Below are 12,106 nucleotides of genomic sequence, written 5' to 3' on the forward strand. Positions count from 1 at the left end.
CAGTGTTACTCAGTCAATGATTTATTTTTCTAAGCTTAGTGTTCATATTTTTATTACAACTATTAACTTTATATATCTTATTATTTTTACTTTGACAATTATAAAGTTATAAAGATATAAGATAAACAATTACTTTTAGTAATTTTATATTTCATCCACTAGAAGTCAAACCATTACACTTAAACTCACATTTATTTCTTGTTAATGCATACTTTTTCTACTTAGTGTAAACTGTTGTCCTTAGTTTGATTTTAAGACTTAATGTTGTTAGTTGCAATTGTTTGATTTTTGTTTTTTTTATTGTAAAAATTAGCTAATACTGTTTTTCAAGTTTAACAATAACTGTTGTATTTTATAGTTTTAGGTAGTTTATTTTAATACCTTTAACTAACATTTTATCAAACTTGTTTACAAATTTTATTCTCACAGTTTTAGCTGTGTCCTAAACACCAAACAAACTGTTTTTTTTTGAATTATCATCTTAAAACAGCATTCTGTCACAAAAATAATTTGTGTTCATCGGCAGTGAGGAAAGTCGAAATGGTCCCGGAATGCGGCTGTGCAGAGGGTGGCAAATTTCGTTGATTGCCACCTACGCTACAAGTTTCCGCCTTATTTACCAATTTGCTTTCTTTTGCAGAGCAAATCGACCTTTGATCGCAAGTCATGTCACGCACCGCTATTTTTAGACGAGCCGAGTTATTTTAGTAACCCGCCCGCGTGTGTGTGTTTTGCTAAAAGTATGCGGTGCTTCACGCAGATTACATCATCGTTTGAAATTTCGATGACAAAACTTTTTTCTTTGCTGAAAAACTGCTGAGTCTTGTAAAAAATAAATTTACAAAACCAACTCTGCCACGAGGCGTGATTACGATGACTATTTTGACAAAAACACAATTCTAATCAAAACGCAATATGTAACTAGTGGTGTTAATGATTTGATACAATTTTAAAAGCAAAACAACTGAAAAATTCGGTATCAGAACTTCAAAAATGAACCTTTTTATTTTTTGTTATAGCATGTTGCAGCAGTTTATTTGTCAAAACAGTTGCAGACAGTTATATAACCTTATAAAAAATAATTACGTTAGTATAATACAAAACTGATGTAGTAATACCCTCTTTATCTATAATAATTTTTTGTATACAAAAACAGATATTATCAATAGAAAGTTTTTTTTTTGTTAATGTTTATTAGTACCTAAACCTTATAAATTTTTTAAACAAACATAAAATCAAGTAATATCATAATTAGTAAATTTTTCAAATAAATATGTCAAATTTGTATTATTTAACTAAATAACAATACTAGCATTCTCATTGTTTAATTTTGCATTTAAGTTATTACTTTCAATCAGGATATAACTCAAAAATTAATACTTCAATATATGATATAATTTATTTATTCTCTGTATTTTAATTAGGTTAAAAATATTAAATGTTTTTACTCAAAGTGCTTGCTAAACTTTCTTAGGATGACTTTTTTTTTTCAATTTTAAATAGAAAGTTTAATTTTTTAATTTAGATTAAAACTTGAAGTTAAACTTTTTTAAGTGTTTCTTTAAACTACATAAAAAATAAGGTAATTATAAAAACTTATGTAAACTGCAATAAGAAATTTTAAAACTTTTAGTATTTTGCATAAAAAGGAGGTGTCTTTGACCGTAGAAAATGTATTTTTCTAATTGTGAAATCGTGAAAACTTTGTTAAAAGATAATAGTTGAAGCTTGTAAAAATAGTTTGCAATAGGTAATAAAAAATTTAGTAAAACAAAATCCTCCAATGTTTTTAATTTTGTTAGGCAAAAATCATTAAAACTTTTTTATATGCTTCTATGATAGTTTTTGCATTGTTATTAAAATATTTGTACAGAGCTCTTAGGCTGATTAGATGTTAAATAAACTATTAAACATGGATTATCTATACAGCTATATAAAAATAATAATTAAAAAGAAAATTACTAAACTCAAATATCGAGATTAAGCTTACGTCTTTAGAAAGTTAAAAACTTTTGTTTACTTAAAAATTAGTTGCTTTTTTTTTTAATGTTTTAAATTTATTTATAAGTAGTTGACATAGCTTTTTTAGGTAATTGTGTTTTAGTAAAACTAGAACTTATGTAAAAAAAACTAACATTTTAATTCGCACAAATACAAAGTGGCAGTAGCACTTGACTATCATTCTTGGAGTTGCTGGTGAAGCTTTTGCCAGCTCTTCCTCAGTTTGTCTTAAGAGTATATCCCAAGTCGCATTGTGGATTTAGGCCTAAACGTTCTACAATTGATAAGGTTTTCTTCGATCTTAACAAACTTTCTACTAAGTAAGTGAAGAAATTGGATGTTTTCCAAGCATCTTAAAAATCGTAAAGTCTTTTTCTCACAAACACAAGGGCAACCATTCCATTCAATATGAAAGTAGTCTTTCTGGTTTGTTTAAAATCAAAAGTGTTACAAATAAAAGTTCTTGCTCCAATTATTTATTTTTTTGAAGTTTCTTACCAATATTGTTAAAGCGCGCTTTTGGATCGTTAAAAGTTAATTTCAACACAAGAATTTATACTTGACTTTTTAACTTTGTACGTCTGAGAGCAAAGCGAAAAGTGGATAAATTCACAAAATATGATTTCGTTTGGTTATCGAGTCGTTAACCACTTGGATACAGTTTAATCTCAAAATCCAGGACTGGTAATGGACCTATTAGTTTAATTATAAAGTTTTACATAAATAAGTAACTTTGGTATTTTGTAAAAAATAATTAAGTTTAGCCTGTTACGCATATATAAATATTGTTTATTGAACGACAAAAAAATACGCTCAAAATGTTTGCTCCTAGGACCTGGTGTATAAAAAACCTTTCGCTTATCGAGTCATATACCAGAACACTTTAACTTCATGCCCAGGATAAATTAAAATACACTTCAAAGTTTCAAAAGTAAGAACTGATTATAATTTTTTCAATCTTAAACCAAACTTTTTTATCAGTAAAAGCTCGGATCAAACTAATGTAAAATAAATCATGCGAAAATTAGCAAAAATTATTCTTTTGCGGAGCGCGTAATTTTGGAAAGCTATAGTTTAAAAATAAGTTTTTTACTAATAGCAAAAAACAAAGCCTAAAAAAGTGCACTTTACTTATTTATTCCAAGCTAAAAAATATATCTTGCTTTGATATTTTTGCTTAATTTGCTGAGATATTAACTCTATTTTAGCTCCGAAAACTGAAATGACAAAGGTTAATTTTTTCCATTATTCGTATTTGAGTATGTATGTCATAATAGGTAAGTATTTATATATAGTATTAGTACTAAAAAAACAATTAACAAAACACATTTACTGTATTTTAACAAATTGTGTGTTGCTATGTTTTCAAGTTACCTATCAGTTTAGTATATTAAAATCAGTTTGTAATAACCTGTACATTAAAGTGTACAATGTACATTGTATATTACTTCACATTATAAAAAACCTTATACATTATAAGGTCATTGTCTAGTTAAGGGGTGAGTGTTTTACTAAATAAATTTATTATTTTAAGAAGTACTTTTTGACATTATATTTAATTATTTATATTAGGAGGGCTACGCCCTGCTAATATTTACAATTAAAACCAAAGTTAGTTTTTATATTTTATTTTGTTGTCTTATTTACTTAACTTTTTTATTAGTTTTTTATTGTAACTGTTACCTCAACCCTTACCCTCGGTCGGTAATCTATTATTATTTTAGTTAATTTTTGTTTCTTAGTTGTTAATTGTATTTTATTTTTTTATTTTTACTACCACTGTTACCCCTAACCCTTACCTTTGGTTGGTAGATATTTTTTCTTTTTTGTTAGTCATTAATTTTTATTTATTAACTTTTCTTGTTTTTTATATCAAACATTTTTATTAGTTATTTTTTTATTAATTAGTAATCTGCTTACATAAAAAATTCAATATTATGTCGAAAAGTACCTCTGAAAATAATAAGTTTAATAAGTATAATCCGCGCCTCTAATCTAGACGATAACCAATTATTATTTCTTATTTATAATGATGTGCTTTGTAGTTGTGCAGCAACTCTTGTTAAACATTTTTTTGAGGTTTAACATTAGAATTTTTGTTTGCTTCTAAAACAAAGTATCGAACTTGTATAGTAGACCAGCTTTGTTTGTAACAATTTTATTTTTGAATAACAAACGTCAAAATGAAATGTTTTCTTACTCTTAAACTAACTAATCAGTAACTTAGTAGCTAAAACAGCATGGAAGTTTCAAATTATATACGACAATATACATCGGTAGTTCTAAGCTCAGTGGCGACGCGTTGTATTTTTATCAGGGATGATAAAAATTTACAAGTATTAAAAAACCCTTAATTCAATGCCTTTTAAGACTAATATAAAAAGATAAAAATACCAAACTTACAACAAATCGTTTGTAAACAAAAGATTACTTTAAATAAAATGCTGTTTGCAGTTTTATAATACATTTTTTTTTTGTTGGAGCATCTGCTCCAGTGCTCCGCCACACGCTACGCTCCTACTGTACTGTGTACATTAATGAACAGTGCATAGAAGATACATGACTGTGCAAAGAAAATATTGTAAGGTTAAAAAATGTTTCATAAATAGCGTTTACTTCGTATTTATCTTTTAAAAAAAGAGTTCTATATTGTATAATTTTATTTATCAAATATTGTGTAACTTATTTAACTATATTTTTCCATTTTTATATTGGAAACACTCTGTTGTTGGGCAAGCTATAAACAACAACAAATGAGATGTTGACAAGTTAAGGAGCTAAACTTAATTTGCTAAGTTTTTCTGTTGCAGTTGATCATTGTTATAACTTTTATCTAAATAACACAAAGAATATATGTTTTCGAGAGTTTATTTATAAATTTCCGATAAAGTATGTTTTCAAGTTAACTTAACTAAATTAAAGGATTAATTTAAACTTTAAAGAATAAATTAGATGCTCTAGTGCTAAAATCATTAATGACAAAGGTTTTTAACCAAACTTTTGAATATGTTAAAATAGTTTACTTCAGTTTGAGCTAGAAAACTTAACAGTATGTACTTTTTTTAATTTTTTAAAAAGAAATAAAATTTTATTAGAAAAAATTTACAAATTAGTTTATACTAAGTAAATTAGTTAGTCAACATCGAAATGATTAAATTAGTTTGTTGTTTTATTTTAAAAAAACTAAAAACAAGTTTACAACAGGAACAGACAAATATTCTTTAATTAATTATGAATCTTAAATTAAGTTTATTAATAAGCTACACAACTGCAATTAATTCAAAGTTTAAATGTTGTCATATATAAAATACTCTAGGTAAGTTTAAAAAGTAAAAATTAACGAACAAAAGTTCTAACAAACGTACGTAGAACAAACTGTTTAAATTACATTAAGTTATAAGTAGTTATTAAAAGTTAACTCCAAAAATTAGTTTTCACAATATTTTTAATAAAAAATTTCTTTTCAACTTATGACAACAAAAAATGAAATGTTTTTTCTTTATGATAAAATGTTTACAAACAAACCGAACAAGTTGTATTAAAAGTAGTGTTTTCGTTTTCTAGGTTATAAACTTTTACAGCAATTATTACCTTTTTAAATGTATTTTTAGCTTTCAAACACTAATTTAAAATTTATGGTAGATTTAAATACATAACTGTGTTTTTGAAACACTAAAATCATAGATAATTTTTAACTTAGTTTCCCTTTATAGAGTAGTTATATGTCCAAATCAAAGAAATGAAAATGTGTTATTGTTGTTAATTATTATCATTTATTTCTACCTCAAAACTAGGTCTTTATACATTGTAAACATTTTTGTTACTCAAAACTTTCTTTCCAGACTTTGTGCTTTACCACATGCAGATACTTAAAAAATGAAGAGGTTTGAAAAATAACTAAAAAATGCAACAAATTTTTTTTTAGCACTTTGAGATGTTTTATTAGAGAACAAATTTAGTGTAATTGATTCAACAAGTTCACAGTATCGAATGTAAGAGTATCTTTTGTTATTGAAAATAATCAAACAAGACACACATGATGACCTAGTTTACAAGCAAGCTCAAGTTAGTTGTTATTTTATCATAAATTTCTGCAGCAACAGCTATTTCCTGTTTAGAACTTTTTATTTTATGCTAATTTTCACTGAACCGTTTGCTATTTTGAAAAACTGAAATATGAAAGCTCATTTATGAATAAAAAAGCAGTTATGGAGTAAATAAAGTTTTCGTTTTGTTTAGTTAAAAAGCTTTGGTCTAGCTTGACAGTGATTTAAGTTTTCAAAGTCCCTCCTTTATACAATTAAATTAACTTCAAAATTAGTGTTACTAAAACTTACTTGGGTTTTCATAACTTTTTATTTTTTATTGTTTACTTTCTTTTATGTAATATTCTATTAATTCTTTTAAAATTGAGATTTTATTACAAGTTTTAAAAAAGTTGTTCAAAATACTACGTTTGTCTTTGTTAATTTTCTAATAAAAAAACACTGTTTGTTATCAGATTAATTTTTAATTTGCTCCTTTTTACACAAAGCTTATTATCAATTGTAATGGTAAATAATAGTTTTTTAATGGGTTTATTAAAAAATAGAAAAACTAAGTCCTAGATTGCATTGAATTTGAATCAGCAAATAAGTATAAGATAATATTTTAAAAGTTCTTTTATATAAAGACTTATAAATCATTAAACTCTAAAAGAGTCTTAATGCCAGGAAAAATGAAATATCCTTAAAGCATTAAATAAAGCTATTTATGTATATATGTATATGTATATAAGTATAATATGATAAAATATTTAATAAATATTACAAACGAAATTTATTTCAAATAAGTAAATGATGTTCACGTTCAAGTCATTCATTATACTAGGGTTGTCATTTGATAAACTCATGTTTTTTGGGGCCGTTTTAGCAAGTTAGGGGGCCATAAGCTGCGAAGGGGAGGGATTTGAATAGTAAAGGGGCCATATGGGGAGTTACTTTTTGGCAGTCACTATATATTACATACGTTTTTTGCAACACCAAGTTTATTATTTGATTTTAGGCCCTGGGTCAAGATTTAAATTGACATTAGTGAATCAAGAAAAATTTTTAAACTGTTAAAAATTTCAGCTTTATACAACGATAGGTTAGTGTCGTAAAAATGATACAAGCCTTAATACTTAGTAAATACTGTTACAAAAAATAAATAAACGATGGTTTAAAAATCTACCAGTTTATTGCAACATTTTGTTCAAATTAATTTCGGACAATAGTCCTTCATCAGTGAACTTTAAAACTAGTAGAACTAAACACATTCATGCAACAAAGTAAAATAAAATATTAAATACTGGTGAGCTTCGGAAGCTGGTGAATTAAAAAAAGTTTAAACAAATTTTTTACAAAAAATAATGGTTTATTGCAGTTTTATTACAATAATTAGTTTTTCGAACGCATGCTACAGAAACTTTTTAGAGTTAGTATAAAGTTTAGAAAAAACAGCAATACACTAGTAAAATTGTTTTAAAATATGGATCAACGTGGTAAAAAAAAAGTTAATAGAACAACAAAAATAAATATTGACAGCTTTAATAAAAATCAGCTCAAATGTCTCAGCCAACAAGCTAACATTATCTTCTGCAGGGTATCTCAGGTACAATTTTTTTAACTAACTAGTAGGGAATTTGACGGAACAACGCCGTCTCGTTGTGTTGCATTTTGTGACCCAATTTTGGGCCCGACCACAAGAACACCTCGTTGTAGATTTCAGGAACCTTCAACATTTTTCTCAGAAACTGCGTATCCTCTTCTATCGACTCCATCTTGACTATAACGTCATAGTTATGCAAGCACGGCTGGCAATACGAGTCGAAGCTTTGCCAGTGCCCGTCGTTGTAACCGTCGAAGTGCGGGTCTCCCACCAAGAAGTTGACGAAAGCTTCGAAGTTGGCTGCGCCCGTCAACGGCAGCTTTCGATGGACTGGGTCGCTTCTCATCGGGCAGTAGGTGGCCTCGATTTTTCGGAAAAGCGGTCGAAAGTAATAGCTCTTCTGTTTCGGAGACATTTAGGAAAAGCTAGATGATCTCCGGCAAAATCTTCTTATCAACAACGTCGACGGGGCGTACAATTCGATTTGAGTTGTTAACGTGCCATACTCATAAGCCTACGTATACTGTAGCAGCAACGCTGTCCTCCAGCAATTACTCCCAGTTTGGGTCATTGAACATTGAACTCCACGCATAAGCCCACGCATTCGGCAGCATAAATTTATTTCTTTTATCTTTCATTTGTATATTTCAACATTGAAACTTCATCTCGCCGAGCTCTACAGCCTGTGTCAACGAGGAAGCATAAGTGCCACCGTCCTGAACCAGTATATTGTACGAGCAACCATCTCTTACAGCACAACTAGAAGCCGTGAACTACAAGAAGCATTCTACATTTTATTGTGTGTGTAAATTTATTGTTAAATAAAGTATATAGATTCTTGTTAGGCTATATTTCATTTATATCAAATTTATATAGTTGTTAATAAAATGTCTTTAAAAGGAAGATTGAAAAGATTATTGAATCTTAAACTGTAAATAACTATGAAAAGGTTTTTTAACTCGGTCGCAGACCGACTGTTCAACCAAAATTCTAGAATGCCCCGAAACAATTGCGAATTTGAATTCTGTCGAGACTGCCGAACCTGCTACAGTAGTTTCACATAAAATTAGAGACACAAGTAGCCCGGAAAGCATCAGTCTTAAAAACATTTTAAAAGTAAAAATGTGTTAGAAAAAGCTTTTTACTTTTCTTTAAATTATCAATGCTTTAACAGTTTAATTGATTCACATCAAAATTAGTACTTTTGTAAAATTAGTAATACGTTTCTAATGTAAGCAATTAAAAATGTTTGAACGAGTGATACTTTATTGTAATAGCTGAATTCTAAATGTTTTATACCGAAACAATTCGAATAAAAGTATTGTTTTGGTGCTACTTATATGTCCAAGCTTTTTTATTTTAATAATAAATAAAATAATATTTATGACATCAAAGTAAAGTTTATTTCCTACATCTGAGCAATATTTCACTACCTCCACCTTTAGAAGATGAAAAAGAGTTTAAACTTTACTGTTAAATAGATTTGTTAAAACTCACCGTTATATAGTTTTAGAGTTTTATACTTATCTGTTCTTCTTTTATTAAACTATTATTATTTTTATATTTTCTAGTTTTATTATTGGCAGTGCATGATATATTAAACCATATTAAGAAGAGTTTTAACTGCATGCTTAAAAAGTTTAAATGTTTGCCCGTCATGAATAGTTATTCTAAATTATGTAATTACATCTAAATCTTATGCAGTTAACTTTTTATCATTTTGAGTTGTAGTGATGTACTCCGGGCTACTGGGGTCTCTAGTTTCATGGGATACCACCTCGGCAGTTCCGACAGGAGCCAGATTAGCAGTAGCTTCGGGGCCATCTTTATCTTTAGTTGCTACCTCGATCTGCGACCGAGTGCAAGAGTGTGTAAGAGCTAATACCCTACTCATTTTACTTATAGTTTAAGTTTAAATATAGACTAACAAGTATATTTATGCTTTATTATACAATACAATCAAAGAACGAATATAAAAGATATTATATGAGAAGGCTTCTTGCATTTCACAATTCTAGTTGAGCTGTAACAAATGGTTGCTCGTACAGTTTACTGGTTCAGAAAGTAGGGACTTACACTTCCTCATTGACACTGGATGTAGAGCGCGCGAGATAAAAAGATACAATATTTAAATAAAGAAAACGAAAGATAAGAGTAATAAGTTTATGCCACCGAATGCGTGGGCTTATGGGTCGAGTTCAATGTTCAAAATGATCCAAACTGGAATTTGTTGCTGCTTGTCTGCTGCAGTATGCGTAGGCTTATGAGTATGGCACGTTAATAACTTAAATCAAGTTGTACGCCCCGTCGACGTTGCTAAAGTAGGTAAACAAAATGTATATAGAACAAGATAAAAAAACTACGAAGTTATGAAGTTAAGTACAAAGTAAGTGTTTCAGACAAACAAACAAATACTTGAATAAGAATGTTTCACCGGAGTTCATCTAGTTTTTCCAAGATGGCGACTTACACTCAAAGCGCCAAGAGAAGATTTTCCGAGAGTTCAGCTAGCTTTCCCAAGATGGCGGCTTACGCTTCGGACTGGAAACTGGCGTAGTGATGCTTCTTGTTAACGTCGAAATCAAAATGATATGTGTGATGATCTGTTGGATGATGTACATGGTTGCATGATGTAACATGCTGATTAAAGCATGAAACCCGGCGTGATCGGTAGTTAATTCTACATTGCAAAAATGCGTCAACTAGCGGTTGTTATTATTTTTCAAAACAATGTTTTTAAAAACCAAAGTGTTTTTATCATTTAAAGAATAATTAGTAAAAGAAAAGGATTTAAATATGAAATTACTTATAAACTCGACTTTTGGACTATCGAAACGAAAATAATAAAACTTCCACGTCGATGTTCAACAGTAGTATAAAATAAAACGACTTAAGTAAAATTCAGGGCTAATAGAAAAAAGGCAAATACCTATAACATGTATTAAATTACATGCTTTCAATTACTTGCTTGAGTGATATCAGTCTTGAAAAATCAATGAAGAACATTTGAAGCCCAAAACCAAACAGTGTAAGTGTTAGACATAGATGTATGTAATAAATTTCAACAAAATAGAAATTTGCATTTAAAAAACGCAGTAAAACGTGATTCTTAGTTAGAAGACAAAAATACCTAACAGAACAAAATAAAGCGTTATTACTTCTTAACTATGGTTTAAAAAAAAAGAAACAGAGCTTTTAAATATTTTGTGATGTTTTCAACATTGAATTCTATCATAACTACTTGTATTGATTGCATTTTACGCATGGTACTTATAGAACGTCAGTGAATAGCTTTATGTGGTAAATGTACTTTTTATCATTTTGCTTTTTTGAACTATGAAAAAACAAAATCACTTAATTTGACTAAATAGTATAACAAACTAAAACTTAAACTATTAGTTTAAACTTTAATAAGGATTGTTTTAACCTTTTGAAAATAGTTTGTTCAGTTATAGTACAGTGTTTACTTACTTATCCGGACAGTTTCGTTCAAAATAAAATTCAAAAAAATTTGAATATAAAACACTAACATTTTTGTATGATACAAATATTAAAACTTTTATGCTGTAAGAAAATTTCAAGTGATTTTATAAACTTCGTAAGTTTTCTGCTGAAAAACGTGAACAAACTATTAAACATACGTCTACTGTTTCTTATTTTAGCAAAACTTACAATAAAAACTAGTTTGTTAGAATTTATATGTTTCAATTAAATTGACTTTAAACATAGTCAAACTTTTTCGTTTTTCTTTATGCTTGTTTATTTTTCTTTGTTTAAAAAGTTTTTTTTCACTTAGAGAGATAGCTTTACATTACTTCTACTCTTAAAGATAGATTAAATTTTTATTTAAACAAAAATTAATATTTTTTTTTTAAATTAATAGTAAGTGCAGGTGGAATTACAAATGAGGAATTTTACTTGCTTGACCCTCAAAAAAAGTATATCGTTGCAGAGGGTTAGTAAGTCTGATGTTTTTCTACCTTAGAAAAAATAAATTAATTAACCTAAAATTTAACTTTAATTATTTATCATTTTTTTGTATATTACTCACGAATACTATGCATTTGCTTTTACCACAACACTTTTATTATGCATTGCATTATATGCAGCAGTTATATTATTATATGAAAAAATAGATTTTTTGTGCTTATCTGGAAATTTGGTTATCCGGACCGGACATGTTTACAGAAAAATCTTTCCCAACGTGTCCGGGTAAGTGAATAAGTACTGTATATCAATTTATATTTTAATTTTTAAAACTTTTATATATTTTAAGCACTGTCGAGCTCTTTGAACAAAATTTAGTTTGCAAAATAAACTTTTGAAAAAATAATAAGTATATTATATTTCGTGAGTTAGTTTATGTATTCATAAGTTCAACATATATTGCATACGTTTTCAAAGTTCTATAATCTTAATTTTTATAGTCAATTAAAACTTATATAAAACAACTAAGTTTCGTAAAAAGCAAGAACTA

Source organism: Thalia democratica, chromosome 7 (genome assembly GCF_965202585.1).
Source record: "Thalia democratica chromosome 7, ktThaDemo2.hap1.1, whole genome shotgun sequence".
NCBI lineage: Eukaryota > Metazoa > Chordata > Thaliacea > Salpida > Salpidae > Thalia > Thalia democratica.